This window comes from Dasypus novemcinctus, chromosome 17 (assembly GCF_030445035.2).
Source record: "Dasypus novemcinctus isolate mDasNov1 chromosome 17, mDasNov1.1.hap2, whole genome shotgun sequence".
Lineage (NCBI taxonomy): Eukaryota > Metazoa > Chordata > Mammalia > Cingulata > Dasypodidae > Dasypus > Dasypus novemcinctus.
The window spans coordinates 51,271,818-51,288,238 of NC_080689.1; positions in this window are offsets into that span (position 1 = coordinate 51,271,818).

Genomic DNA, 16,421 nt, shown 5'->3' on the forward strand with positions numbered 1-16,421 from the left:
TCAGACCCATAGAGTTTAAGGGTAAAATATTTATTTGGTTTACCTACTTCCTCCCCCTCTCCAACACAGTTCTTATTCTTTTCACCTTGAAGATCTACCAAATTTCACAGGTCCTCATTACTAAGCCCCTCTTATGCACTTCCATTTGTAAGTTTTGAAAGCATCTCCTTTCCAGACTCTTCACACCAGTGAGCAAACTTCTCTCATGGTCTTTCTCCCGCCCTTTCTGTTGTCTCCCCAGCCTTTTATCCCAGATGAGTCCCCAGAACAGCAGGCTGGCCTCTGTGATCTTTGGTTTTAACTGATGTATTCAATTAATTAATAAGTTTTTATCAGGCACCTACAATGGACAAAGCACAGCTCAGTAGTGTTAAAAAGATAAAATAAGACCTCTGAGCCAATGTATCCCTGTGCTGCCTTTTGGTCTTCCAAGCTCTCCTGCTGTCCACAATGATAACCAGTTGCTGTGCTGAAAGGCTCTCTTTGGGATTCAGTGACTCCACACTTAGGCCTTCTTCTCTTCTCAGGCTCATTGTCATTTCCTGGACCATTTCTATAATTCCCATGGCTTTAATAACCATTTATATGCCAATCATTCCCCAATACATCTGAGTTCCAGACCTGAATGTCCAGTTGCCTCATGGATATCTCCACTTTGACATCACACAGGCACCTCAAACTCCCCATAGTCACAACTGAGTTCATCACCTTTCCCCCAACCCCCTACCCCTGCCTCCCAGATTCCAAATCTAGTAAATGTCACTGTCACCATCTAACCGGTCATTCAATCCAGAAACCTGGCACTCTTCTTTCCTCCAGTCTCTCTGCCCCACCCCTGCCCTACATCTAATCAATTGTCTCATAAATATCTCACGAATCCATCTGCTTCTCTCCATCCCCACTCCCTGTATATTAGTCCTAACCTCTATCACCTGCCAACTCTGCTACTCTTCGTGCTTCCTAACTGGCCTCCACATCCGAACTTGCTTCTCCCCAGTTCATTTTCCTTGGCACAGGGCTTTTTTTTTTTTTTTTAAGAGTTCAAATGAGTTTATGTGAACATCAGTCTTTTGAGGGTTCTGTCAGTAGAACAAAAAGATGTATCTGTGCACTTGTGAGGAAGCTGCAAAATATTCCAACTGTTCAGGCTCAAAGAATACTTATTCAATGGAAACCTTCTGGTTTACTTGTTTGCGCCACCTTTATCATGGCATGATTAGATAATCCATGTGTCCAGCACCCAGTGCAGGGGATTTTTAATTTAAAAAGAAAATCTTGGCAAGCCAGAGACCAGAAAAAAAGTTATTTATAATCCATGAAGGACTTACCCAGAATATTTTAAAGAATGCCTGCAAATCAATAAGAAAAAGACAGACAACCTAGTTTCAACATGGACAAAATGGGGAGAGAATGTAGCTCAAGTGATTGAGTGCCAGTTTCCCATGTATAATGTCCCAGGTTCAATCCCCTCTTAAAAACCAACAACAAATGAAAAACCCAACTTGGGGGAGCTGGTGCAGCTCGGTGGTTGAGCACCGGCTTCCTACATATAAGGTCCCAAGTTCAATCCCTGTACCTGGTACCTCAAACAAAACAAAACAAAACATTTTAATGTAACATTTTGTGCAATCTATGTATCTTTTAAAAATAAATTAAAAATATACAAATTTTAAAAAATGACAAAAGACCTGAACAGGCACATCACAAAAGGTGTCCAGGGAAGCGGATTTGGCTCAATGGATAGAGCATCCACCTACCACATGGGAGGTCCAGGGTTCAAACCTAGGGCCTCCTGACCTGTGTGATGAGCTGCTCACGTGCAGTGCTGATGCGCACAAGGAGTGCCATGCCACGCAGGGGTGTCCCCCATGTAGGGGAGCCCCGCACGCAAGGAGTGTGCCCCGTGAGGTGAGCCACCCAGTGCAAAAAAAGTGCAGCACTGCACACACGAAGAGCTGATGCAGCAAGATGATGCAACGAAAAGAGACACATTCCCAGTGCTGCTGACAAGAATATAAGCATGCGGGATTGAGGGGGACAAGGGATGGGCGGATGGCCCAAGAAATATTGCCCAAGAAATTGGGGGGAGGGAGGGGCAACATACGAACATAGGAGATTGTCAAGTGTTGGTTGAAAGTAAAATGCTGAGAAAACCTTTTCAAAATATAATTAGGAAAGTTACCTGTTTAAGATACTCAAAGGGGATAATCTGACGCAGGACAGACTCCTAGGGAATATCTGAATGCTCATTTTGCCAGAGTGGGTTATACCATTGGGTAGAGACCCATATAATGAGAGTGAAGGTAGACCCACATCCTGGGGAGGACTAATGCCATCAAATAGAGGGAACTGTATCTCTCAAGAGAAAGGGTGGCTCCCAGGGCATTAGGGCAGTTGAGCAAGTCAAACCCTCAACACTGTTGCAAGTATCTCTGAACATGGCTCCTCAAGAAATGAAGATTGACTGTCACTGTGGGGCCCAAGGGGAGGGGGAAATAGATATTGAATAGATGGAACCAAAGTAAATGTGAGGGCAAAAGAAGTGTTTCACAAGAGTACACAAGGATGGATATAAAACATGTAATATTACACCAAAAACATATAGGGGACGACAGACTAATAATGTAAACCATAATGTAAAACATAGGATAACTAAAAAATTTAGAAAACTGTATAGCCTAAAGTATAAACCACAATGTAAACACAAATGTCACCTTGTTTGAAAGCTATTGTCTCAATATCTGTACATCAGTTTCAGTAAATATGATATGAATAAGTTAAAAGATTATTGCTGTGGAAGGGAAAAGGTTTTATAATGGATATGTGGGAGTACTCTATATTGTATATATGAATTACTGTGATCTAAGGCTCTTGTGAAGAGAAGCTCAATAATTAGGAAAAAACAAAAGAAAAAGATAGGATGTAGAATTTTTCCAAATCAATATGTATTCTATATCTAACCTTTAAACTCATCGCTATATTCCATTTTACTAGTAAGGGAACCTGACATTATACTGGGCTTCTCTTTTCAGGAAGTTTTGGATCACAGAGTGGTTCAACAATGGCAGTGGAGGAATACTGGTATGGGATGTTATTGACAGGTGATATATGGTTGACAGGGAGTTATACAGGGCATGTGTCCAGGGTGCATGGAAATGTTTGGATATACTCATAGTGGAAACAATTAAAAACAACAGCTGGGGGGGTACTGGGTTCCTGGCCGGGGGGGGGGGGGGGTGGGGGCTCTGTTGTGGTCCCTAGGGGAGCAGCAGCAGTCCCCCAGGTGCAACGGTAAGGATCAGGAAGGAATGAGGGTCCAACAGTGAGCCCCTGATACTAATGACTATGCTTGTGAGCCTATACACCTGAAATAAGAACAAGGCCTAGAGCAGCACTGTGCCTAAGAGTTCCCTCCTGACAGCCTCCGTGTTACTCAAATGTGGCCAGTCTCGAAGCCAAACTCAGCATGTAAATGCAATGCCTTCCCCCCAGGGTGGGACATGACACCCGGGGATGAGCCTCCCTGGCACCGAGGGATCACTACCAAGTACCAGCTGATGACATAACTAGAAAATGACCTTGAATTAAAGGTTCATCATGGACCAGCAGAATATCCCTGTCTACATATAATAACAGGAGTTAAAAATGCTGTTTGACTTAAAGTAAGGGGGAAATGGAAAGGACAAATGAGTTTATATGGCTATGAGTCTCTAAAACAGAGTCTGGAGGTTGTCAGAAGGATTGCCCTTATGCACACCTGAGCAGAGTCTCAGAGACAGATAAAGTAGATACAAGCCCAGGTATTGGTCCTTTTGAGGGCTAAAAAGACCCACAGGTTCTATGGTCATGGCAGATGGGGTTCACTGCCATGTCAGTTGGCCCTTCTTTGGAGCTGGTGTTTCTGCGTGATGGAGCTGGACTCAGATGGGATCTCTTTTCACAAGACTTTCATGCTACTTTACTGGCATTGTAGTTGGTGCTGGGGTTTAAGATATATCTAGGGGATTTGAATCTCTGGACTGACAGTGTGATAGCCAGGCCCTGAGCCTCAGCAGACTTCAGCTCCTACACTCTGATTTATTGGACTTACCCCACTCAGCTAACATGGAGTTGAAGAATGTCAACCACCACACCGTGGAGCCTAGAGTGCCTACAGCTGAAAGCAGGAGGATTGCATCCAGTATCCATGTGGAATCTAAACCCCCTCTTGACATAGATGTGGAATGGACACAACCAAGCCAAGGTCCACAGGAAGGAGGAATACAGTAAGGATTAGAGTGGACTTAATGATATCCTATTCATGAACTATTGTGGTTAGTAATCAAGAAAATGTGGCATTGGTGTGGAAAAAGCGGCCATGGTGGCTGCTGGGTGCGGGGAATGGGAGGAAGAGATGAGATGTGGAGGCATTTTCGGGACTTGGAGTTGTCCTGGGTGGTGCTCCAGGGACAATTGCTGGACATTGTAGATCCTCCCATGGCCCACTGGATGGAACGTGGGAGAGTGTGGGCTATGGTGTGGACCACAGGACATGGGGTGCAGCGATGCCCAGAGATGTACTCACCAGATGCAATGGATGTGTCATGATGATGGGGGAGAGTGTTACTGTAAGGGGAATGGTGGGGTGGGGGCGGTGGGGGTGAATGGGGACCTCATATTTTTTGAATGTAATATTTTTTTTAAAATGAATAAATTGAGTAGAATTTGGAAAAAAATAAAAATAAAAATAAAAGAATATAAGTGGACACAGAAGAACACACAGCGAATGGACACAGAAAGCAGACAATGGGGGCGGGGAAGGGGAGAGAAATTTTAAAAAATAAATCTTTAAAAAAAAAAGTGTCCAATATGAAAGGATGGTCAGCATCATTAATTATCAGGGAAATATACATTATAACCACAATGAGGTACCACCACATTCCAGATAAAACAGCTAAAATTAAAAAGACAATACCAAGTTTTGGTGAGGATGTGGAGCAACACAAATTCTCAGACAGATGGGTGTGTAGATTGGTACAATAATGTTGGAAACCTGTTTGGCTAAAACTACTAAAGCTAAGCAGATGTATAGCCTATGACTGAGCAATTTAACACCTGGGTATATACTCAACAGAAATGGGTGCTTCCATCCACCAAAAGGTCTGGGTTCCTGATTTTGTCACTTTCCTGACATACGGGTGACTGGATGTGACTGACTCCCCATCGGCCACACACTATGCCCACCTCCCTCCATACCAAACTGAGTCCTAGAGCTGAGCCTTGGCCACCAGTCCAGATGTCCCCAGTGTCCTGTCCTACATACTAACATCAGTTGGGATCATCTTTTCCAATACAGGCCCACAATCCTTACTCAGGAATCAGAATTTTCGAAATTTAGTAAGAGAAGTTTCTTGTATCAAAGACTTATGATCAAACACGTTAATATATCTGCAGTGAAACTTTAGGCAAATGAAGTGAATAAATAAAAACTATAAACTATCTTCCTGTAAGTTCCAGTCAGATTTTGCTGCCAAGTTAATTTTAGTGCCCCCTTATGAAAAAACTTTCTTTTCCAGCGCTTTATAGCCTTCAGAATTGCAGAAAAGAGATTGTGGGCTTGAATGAGGAGGGGTGGCCTTTGTCAGGCTCAAGAGGAAAAAGACAGAGAAAGCAAAGCTCTTCTCATTTCCTTTTTCTTAGAACAATGAGTAGCCCCTGACCTTACATCCACAATACTGAAGGGATCCTTCAAAAACTTGTTGTCTCTACTGCTAGAACAGGGAGTGGCCAGAAACTTTTAACCAGTTTCTCTCTTAAAAAAAAATAATAAAAAGACTACCACATCTGGCTCACCACTACAGTCCTAGCAGTCTATAGTATCAGATTCAAGTTCCTGGTTCTACCTAGGTAGGGTTCACGTAGCCGAAATGCTCGGGGTTTCTATAATACACAGTCTCTGTCATTCCTGAACATACACATAAACACGAATGTATATGACTTTAATTCTTTAAGTATTTAATTAAATATGTAATAATGAACAAAGTAAATTCCTTGGCTCCTTTCAATGATGACTATTTTGATACTCTAGCATAATATTTCCTGTGAGTTGGCCCTACAGCCAGACTAGTGGTAGAATTAGGGAATGTTCAAGGGGCAGGCAGGGGAAGCATGGAGGAGCTGAAAAAAATATTATTTTAGTATTTTCAGTGATAAAATAAAACCATCCAAATATCTCTGCTCTGCCCACCCCCCTCCACCTTCTTCCTGTTTTGTAAAGCCCCTTTCTTTGTCCAAATCTAAATTTTGGATTAGACCCTTGTTGACTATTTCTGTTTAAGTCCTACATAAAGACTTGTTTGACATGTCTTATCCATAATTTCCCTAACTGCTCATTTTGCTTTTCCTATTGTGTAGACTGTACTGGGAAGCTTGGCAGGAAGCACACTATGGAAATGGGGAACTGAACAGCTTAATGTGCGTAATTTGGTAAGCTCAGCAGATGCCAGGGCCTAGCAGGCTCCCAGCTTGTTCAAGACTAATCCTGCGGATTTTCATTCTTGTGGGCATCAGGCCTCTTAAGTCTGAGGGCTTGGGTCCCACCCAAATTCAATCCTCATAGCTGCCTCCCATCTGTCCCGCCCTTGGAGGACCCTTCTGTGTTGGACCCTGAGGAAGTAGAGGGGAATGGAGATAACTGGTTCCAGAGCTGGTCCTGGTAAAGGCTGTTATATAATGTTATCTCTGGACACGAGTGTGGACTCCAGGTTAGTCTCTAGGACGCCTGAGGAACTGTCCATGTGACATCCTTCCCCCTGGTCGAGAATGACATATTGTGCTACCCAGTTGTACCCTCAAGACTGAAGCACTCATTCCCCATCTACTAGGAGTGTTGATCACAGCAACTCTCAACGGAGTCCTTCTCTGAGACTTGTCCTCTGCTCACAGAGCCACCTTGCCAATGTTGTGCCCTCAACCAGGGGGCCCACATCTAATGACTGGGCAATTTAGAGATTAAAAGGTCCAGCCCTTTCACCCCAATTTTGGGACAACTCTGAGTCATTTCAGCAGCAGAACTCCCTGTAGGATCGGCTGAGGCCTTTATTGCAATTGCACTGCAGTTGAACTTCATTGTGCAATCCTGCTGCCTTCACTTCCCTCCAGGTATTGGTGCTGAGAGAGTACTTCCCAATAAACTTCCTACATGCAAATTGCTGATTCAGAGAAAAAGCCCTACCTGCAACACCCCCTTTATTCTAGCTGGTAGATCACTGTGTTTGGGAGCATACACCTTTGTGTATCTCAGAAGAAAGCCGTAGTTGGTCTAAACTACAAAGTCCATGTCATTCACATTGCCAGTGATTGACTTAAGAAGGGTCAATGTGACTCCATCCCAGCCAATGAGATGGGAAGGGAAATCTGGTAGGGAACTGTTTTAGTTTGGTAAAAGCTGCTGGGAGCAATATACCAGATACAGGTTGGCTTTTAAAATGGGAATTTATTCGGTTAAAAGCTTATAGTTCTGAGGCTATGGAAATGTTCAAATCAAGGCATCAAGTGAGGGTTTCTCTCCAAGCTCAGCTGTGGGTGATCAGGCACGTGGCTTCTCTCTCCACTCTCCTCCAGGCCTCTATCTCAGCCTCTTGGGGGCCTCTTTCCATGCCTCTGTTCTCTGCTGATTTCGGCCTCTGGCTCTGGGACCTCTCTCTCAGCCTCTCTTTTCTGTGTGTCTCTGCTTTCAGTCCTCTATTTATAAAGGAATCCAGCAAGAGACCAAGACCCACCCTGGGTCATGCCTCACGGAAATAATTCAATCAGAGCCCCCACCCCCACCCCCCCAAAACTGAATACAATCCTGTCAAAGAGTCCTACACCCACAGGAATGGAATTAGCCATAAGGACATGACTTTCTGGGATCCAACCAGCTTCAAACCGTCACAGGAACTTTCAGGAAAGGTTTCTTAGATCAAAAAAAGAGACAAGGGAAGAAAGAGTCCCTCTTCTGCTGCTGATGGCTCCAGATGAGTTGCCTGGGAAAGCTGTTGAAAGGAGTGGATGTGTGATAGGGGTGGAATAAAAAAAAAAATAACAGAGAAGTCAAACTGAAGCAGAATTACAACATGCTGGGCCAGAGTCCACCTGCCTATGATATTGCTATGTGCGACAATAAATACCCTTGACAACACAGGAGGGATTTGTCATACAAATACTTAGAGACAGAGATGGGTCTACAATCTATGTTTTTTGTCCCAGTTCCAACTGCCCATTCCATTTTTCCACTCTTTTGGGGCCTGTGCATTTTTGAAATATTACAATGTCAAAATTCTTTATTCCTGAAAGTCTCCTGGTGGCCAAACTCTCATTTTTCTGACTTTTGATGATCTTTTTTCTTTGGTTGACCAATTAAACTCTGCTTCCTTTTTCTATGGCATTATGAACATCAAAGTTTATTGTCAATGTTATGTAATAATGTGTATGTGCAGCTGGGGGTGAAGGGAAGATGTCTCCTAAAGGATGCAGATGCTGGAAAATCTTGTCCTGGGATGGCCAGAGATGAGAAAAGAAGGAAATGGTGATGAAAGGCTTTCAAAATGTAGAGATACAGGACATGAACCTAAATATTTCACCCAGACTAGGATATTCATTTTTAGAAAATGCGAACTCTCCTATCATTCATTCATTTTGAAATGTTAGTTCTTTAGCTGCACTAAAGTTTGTCCTGGGAAACCACCAGATGGTGGTGGGATTGATGAGTGGGCAGTTCCCTGCTTTTTCCCACTAGCCCATATTCTCCTTTGCCTAAAGCTTGCAATTTCCTTTGGTTTTTTTTTTTTTTTTTTTTTGGTTGAGTTATTATTTATATAAAATGAGTTATAACGTATATAAAATGCACAAATTTAAAGTGTACAATGTGATACATTTTGACATTGTATGTTCCCATGTAACCATCATTCTAATAAGAAGATAGAACATTTCTTTCATCCTAGAAAATTTCTCCATGTCTCTTTCCTGTTAATTCTCCCCTTGTCCCAGAGGCAACCTGTGTTATCCCCATAGTTTTACCTGTTCTTGAACTTCATATATATTCTTTTACGTATGACTTCTTCCACTCAGCATAATATCCTGCTTCCCTTTTAAGACTATCCATGAGATTCATTGCTCTGATTCCCCTGACTGCCATGTTTGAGGAGGAGACCATGCCCCGTGTGGTGATGGTTTTGCTGTGAGATGGGCCTGCCAAGTGAGTTTCATAGGATCCCTGGCTCCTGAAGATCAAGCAGATGACACCTCCCAGGGAGGCCTATTGATTTGTCAATTCTACATGATGAAAATGATGATTTTGAAAACTTTAGAAGAAGGCTAGAGTGACAATTCTACTTGTGAGTTCCCCAGATCAAATGCTGAGAATTCTTGGCGTTCTATGCCAATATACTACCCACACTTCCTCCTAATGAGGTCTTGGTCCTATGGCCAGACCAAGGAAGGAAACAAACACTTAGTAAGCACCAAGTGTCTGCCAGGCATTTGGTCATAGATGACCTCATTTCCTTTCCTGGGAATTCTTTGAGGAAGGTGTTACTATTCCCATGAGTTCCACACATGGCTTGTTCTCATAGTGGGATTTGAATTTGGACTTGAAGATTAACATGCCATGATTTTTCACTGGTAACAGATGGTAAAGACCTGCGCCTCTGTGTCCATCTGAGGTGGCATAGGAATGTCTCCAGGTTATATCCATGACTAGAAAGCTGCAGGGCTGGTGAGGACTGGAAGCCAGATGCCTTTCCTTTCTCAATTAGAGTTGGCAGATCAGTCTTCATTTTCCAGAAATGTCCTCTGTTCTCCTTAGCGAGGCAGCTTTGCCCTTTAGTAAAGGTCAGCAGATCTTTGTTATGCCCCTTGAAAATTACTGGTGCTTAACAATTATGTTTACAACTGAGATGGTTTCCAGACCAGGGAAGCTTTACAAAGGATGATACCGGCAAAGAGGCATTAAGTTCTCTAATAGGCTTATGCCCTGATAATCGTATTAATGGCACTGTCTCATGCTTGATGCTGCAATTATGGGCCTCTCCTCTTGAATGTAATTTTGCAGTTTGATAATAACTGGGAGTATGATTTTGCATTTCTCCTTAATGAGAGTTACATTGCCAAAACAATGTGATGCCCCAGTAGAGATGGCTGTTCATGCCCCTTCAAACTGCTGGCCTCAGGCACTACCACAATGTCATATACATAAGCTGGACTTTACTAACCTGGGAATTTTTAGTCCTTTCAGCTTCAGAACTCCTTAAAGACATGGAGCAAGTCCCCCTGGGAATCATGTTATTGGTATCCGCATCTGATAAAAAGGCTTTATGTTTTTCTGCTGTTGCAAAGTAACAGTCACCTGGTTAGCAAAGGGTCTACTTTTAGAGCCAGGTAATGTTTAACCTGTGACTTAGTTGTCCAACATTTATGATATTATCTCTAATATCAGGTGTTTGGATTTCAGAAAGCTACTTTGGGGGCCTTTTTTTTTTTTTTTCTCATTTGCAAGATCCAAGGGATTTGACTAAAATTCTAAAGTGTGACCCAGTGCCAAAATTCCATCCTTTCCATCAATAATTAATATTTTAGCCACTGATAGAGATGGCTGTGGTTTTCATAGCCCCATCTAGGATTGATTAAGAGACTAGCAAAGCACTGCCGTCCTTCTGGAATAACCTAAGTCACAGCACGTATAAGGTTTGGGGATTTCTTCTGCTGATACTACCCAATGTGAGCTTGGCTCTGAGGCATGTTGGGCCTTTCCCTGGCCTGTGATGACAGGTGGTATAGGGCTGAGGCACCAACCAGGCCATGGGGCTGGCTGCCAAGGAAGGAGGCCTTTATTCTGAACCATGTGCAAAAGGCCACAGGGGTTGGCTCCAACAAAACCAAGAGTGTGGAAGCCAGCTCTGGGCTTGCAGGTGCCTGGGCTCTGGGGTGGCCACTCTGTGAGGTTTGTATCTGAATGGTGGGAGGTGCTGGCCAGTGAGGTGGAGGCAGTCGAGAGCAAAGAGGACAGAGTGTGTGAGCTGGGCCAGGCTAGATCCAGGGCTGCAACTCGGTGGACATGCAGGTGCCCAAGGCTGGCCAGGTGCAGTGAGATGAACCAAAGACCTCAAAGGCCAAAAAAGGCAGGGCATCTAGGATGGCTTGCTCAAAAGCCTATAGCTCAAAAGGCTGGACAAAAATACTTAGTGGCTGCTGGCCCCAAAGGGGACATGGAAAACTTGCTGAAGATCAGCCTCTGTTTCCTCACCAGGAAAACAGGTCCCAAATATGAGAGACCTGAGACAAAGCACATAGGTGTTTGATGCCAAGGCTGCTGGATCAGCTGGGAGGACTGAGGGGACAGGACCACAGAAGTGACACCAAGTTGGGAAGCAACTAAGAAGAAATCTTATGACCTAGAAACTTTTTGTAGACCCCTGTCAGTTAAAGAAAATGGGTATATTTGCAAATGCTGTGCTCAGGATAAGTGGAGTATCTAAGCACCTCCCACCCGGCCTTGTCCAGGAAGTCTTCCAGACTTTTCTAACCCAGGCAAATTTTCCCTTTTTCTGATATCAGAGCTCTTATTGTCTGCACCTTAACAATTTAGCACTTAATCCGACACAGCTGTGCATTCCACTCTAATTGTTTTGGGTGTGTTTGTCCTGTCTCCGGGGCAAGATTATAGCTTCCTCAAGAGCAAGGATTCCCCATCCTTTGGGAAGGATTCCTGGAAGAGATGGGTGTGGTGGTGGGTGGGGGTTTCTGAAAAAGGGAAACCACTCACAGTCACACAGGCCTTCAGTTTAGGAAGTGTTTGAACTTGTTATCTCCTCTAATTCTTACAAAAGCCTGGAGAGGTAGGTGTGTTTCAGTGTCCCCATCAAACTGAGACTCAAGGGATCAACAACCAGTCTGAAGGAGAGAGGTGAGTAGCAGAGGTAGGAAGCCGGGGATTCTTGATTCCTGGCAAGGGCCCCAGAGGAGCTCATTTGGAGACAACAAAGCCCAAAGTGGATAAGAGAGAAGGGTGAAGCTTCCACATACCTTTCCCTGATGGAAATAGTAAGGAGGAAAAGGAACTGAAGGGGATATGGCCCTGGTTTGCAGAGCTACTTGGACAGGCTTCACAAAGAGATGTCTCAGGCAAAATCCACTGGGCCACCCATTTCTATTTTCATCATTCTCTTTCCTACCTCACCTCTTACCTAGCCCTCTCTACTGGGCAACATTCCAAATCCTTGCACATGGTCCTCTGGAACTGCACCTTCAACAAGTAAACTGATTGGAAGTTCTGTTCATCCATCCATGCACCCATGCATCCACGTGTCCATGCAAGATCCTTAACCTCTGCTCAGGAAACTCCCACCTTCTCTTTGCTTTCCCTGCAGCATTGGGAGACGAGGTTGCTGATTCTGTCACCCATCTCCCTTGGGTGGGTCCTCCACCTGATCTTCTTTCCTCCACCTCTTCCTTTGAAGAGACTGCTGCCTAGTCATATTCCCTTCTCTTCTTTCTTGTTAGCTCCCATTTTCTTTTTTCCTGGCCACCCCTCCTTCTCACTTCCTTAAGAGTTTGGGACCTGGCTCTGTGGCCTTCACACCATGACCACAATTCCTGCCCACATCCTGGATGTCTTCCCTGTCCACCCAGATGACTCATCCAATGCCCTGCCTCTCAGTCCCTTGACCCCATATTCTCCAATGACTTTCTCCTCTACTTTCCCCTCTAACTCCTGGCATTGACATCCCTGTAAAATTCTCACTTCCTAAATCACTAACTTAAGCAACCAGATCTCTGACCCAACTTTCTCCTTTCCTGTGCAACTGAGCCTTGATCCTGTTCACCCCTCCAGCCCACTGACTTACGTCTTTTCTCTCTTAACATGCATCAAACCAACCTCACTCCTGCCAACATGCTCAATTCCTTAACCTTTCTAACCTAGCAACTTCCTCATCTGTAAAACATGAGTCTCAGTATTCTCTGAGCTTGTGCCAGAGCAGACAGCTGAACTCTGCTGGAGGAAACCACACAGAAGGACCAAAGGACATCCAAAAAGCTCACAGCCACCAACTTCAAGTGAGTTGCTATGCTGCTTGCCATCAACTGATTTCTCTGGTCAGCTTGCTCTCCTACCTTCTGCAATGACTGTGTCAAACCTTCTCTACTTTCTTCAAATCTCCCACCTCTCCTTGCCCTGTCTCCAGCCTTCCCTGGAGGAAGTCATCAGGTAGAAAGACTCAACTTCACACATCAAACCTGCCTGGCTCAGTCCTCATTCAACGTCTTTCTCCCTATTATAACAGAAGAGGTGATCTCCTGCAGTCTTTTTACCCAACTCTGGTTTTATCCCCTGCTATGGTCACAGGAATCTTTAATATCCTTTGTCCTCTCTCTCCTGTACCTTCATCTTCTTCTCTCTGAGATCCTTCTACTCTGCATTTAAACAAACTTAAGTTATTCATCCTAAAATGATAATAATTTTTTTTTAAATGAAAATAAATCCACCTCTGACTCAGCTTTCCTCTCCAGCTACTTCTCTTTGGCTCTCCTACGCTTCAGTCAAACCTCTCAAGAGTTTCTTATCCTCAGTGCTTTTCTTCATTTCTTTACCTCTCACTGACTCCTCAGTTCTCTCCAGTCTCCTGTCCCCTTTATTCCACCAGTATTACTACTCTGTAAGAGCTGCAGTGGCACTAAGGTCACTAAGCCAAGTGAACATTTTTCAGTCCTCATTTACCTTGGGTCTCTCAGCCGTGTTGAGTCCTGTCAACTACATCTTCCTTCTTCAAACATTTTCCCACCTCCCCAAGCTCCTACTTTTCCTCCTGCCCCACTGGCTGCTCCTTCTCAGCCACCACTGTCAGATAGTATGCCTCTCTCTGGCCTTTAGATAAGGGTTCCTCAGGCCTTCTTCTGGTCTAAGTCTCCATTTTCTCCTAGACCTTCTCACTCCCATGGCTCCATCAAAACCTCTACATCAGCTACTCCATCCCCAGCCTCTCCTCCTAGCAACAGACCCTTACTTACCATCTCCAGTTGTGCATTGCACTGGCACCTCAAACCCACTTTGACCATATTTAAACTTGGTTGGGAGGGTCTTCTCATCCCTTCTCTGCCAGGGCTCCCCAAGTCAGACAATTGCCATCACTACCCATCTGGTTGAAGAAGCAGAGACCTAGGAGATTTCCTTGATTCCTCCTTATCAGGAGAACCACTAAGTCTTGTTGGTGTCTATTTCTCTCCTTTGCATTACCTCTTAGCCTAGACAAACAGTCCCTCTTACTTATGGTAACAGTTTTGTAATTGTTCCTCCATCCTATTACACCCTCTCTTCTGTTCCTTTTTCACATGGCAGTTAGAGTGATCTTACTTATAATACAAATTTGAGCATATTACTACGCTTAAAAGGCTTTAATGTTTCCCCAGTACTCTTAGGATAAAGGCCAAACTCTTTAACATAGTGTACTAGGCCTTGCATGGTCAAGCCCCTGCCTACCTCTCTGACTTCCCCTCAACCACTTCTCCCTTTGCAGCCTGAACCAACCTGGAACTCTCTTCCACCCTCCTCTTACCCTGATCATCCTTCAGAGCTCAGCTCAAATGTCACTTCCTCTTGGAAGCCCTCTCTTGACCCCCCAGACAAACAGTCCTACTATCTTGCATTGCCCATAACACAATTGTAATTATACAACTGATAGTATGTGTAATTGTCTCTCTCTCTCTGGCTAGACTGTGGGCTCCAAGAGGGAAGAATTGTCTACCATGATCACCATTCCAGCACCTAGCCCTGGGCCATGGACGTAGTAGGTAGTCAATACATATTTCCTGAGTAACAAATAATACATCTCCACCTACCACCCAGAACCCAACCCAATGGGTGTGGAATATAGCATTGAGTAATTCCCTCAATGACACAGCATAGCTGTTGCAGATACACCACTACCAGCTGCATTATTTGATGGCACAGTGGAGAGAATGTGCCCCCCCCCTTTTTTTTTTTTTTTTAATATCAGGGCCTGGGCAGCATTTGGCAGCTATGAAGGAAGCAAGCTTTAATTTCTTTGTTTGTTGCCAGCTGACATGGTAGCAGTTCCTTCACTAAAAAATCCTTGGCTGGCAGTCCCTGAAAGCTGTCTGTGGCTGCTGGGAATGCTCTTAAAGGGAAACATATGCAGAGAAACAATATTTTTCAAATGTTGGTTTTGTCCCGTCACAGCATCTAGAGATCAAAACAGAAGCCTAGAAATATCTTTAGGAACATGGACTCAGGATGAATTTATTTTGACATAGAATGAAAGACATAGGTTTCATTTATCTATTCATTTATAGTTTCTGTAGAGCTTTTACTGAATTTGTAATTTGTTTCTTTTTAAATGTTTTATTTTCTAGCTTATTTAGGTAAACATAATTGAGAAAAAAAATTCATAAAATTCAAAGTGGATAAGGGAATACAATTCATCTCCCCTCCTTCTTCCACCCCAGCCTTACACCTGGGGTAACCGTGGCTAAACGTCCGTGTGCATCTTTTCAAATGTCTTTCAACAAGTACACAAAAACCCGACTTGTTTCTTGGACTTTATATGGCAGGCTGGGGAGAATCATGTGATCCACATAAAAGCAAAAACGTCTGAAGGCCAATCATAACCTTCCCAGATCCACTGACTCAGAATTCCTGTTTTAGAGAGCAGCACCCACGTGGCTCTCTACATCCTGCAGGAACTTGCTCTTAGAGTAAGGGCGGGTAGGAGAGTGGGCTAAACTCACAGGTATCTGAAATTCTCCTTCAGCAATTCCTTCCCTTTCCGCTAATCCTCTTTCGTGAGCCTTCAGAAAAATGCAAATCGTAGGGAGTGGGGCCATAATTCCTCAGTCCGATTATCTAGAAGGGGTTCCTTTCTTCTCCAAGAGTTAAAGACCTAGCGGACCCGCGCTTCCAGCTTCGCCTCGGGCCAGGCCTGTCGCCCAGCCGAGCTCGCTCGGGTGCTCACTGGACCTTTCAAGCCAGGGGCAAAATCTCCGTCCCGCAGCGCGGGGCCACCTGCGGGCCCCTAGGCTGTGTCAAACAGCGGCTCGGACTCACCTTCCCGAGTCAGGCTCCGGGTGGGTTCTAGGGGCGGAGTGGGAATGCACGGCTCAAGGGTTGCCACCGAGGCACGTCGGTGGTCGTCCGCGCCACGAAGCGTGGTGGGACGTCAGAGTTCAGCCCTTTAGGCCGCGCTTAGGCACTCTTGCTGCCCCCCGGCCGCGGCGCGGGTTCCAGACCCAAAGCTCAGGCACCTTGCCCTTCCAGCTCTCCCGCTCCTTGGGCCGCACATGAGACCTTGAGAGAACCCTTTGCACGGCAAGGAGAACCGAGAGCAGTCCCCCGCCAAATCCCGGGCGGCTTCACAAACCCGAGGGTCGGCTGCCAGTGCCAAGCAGGG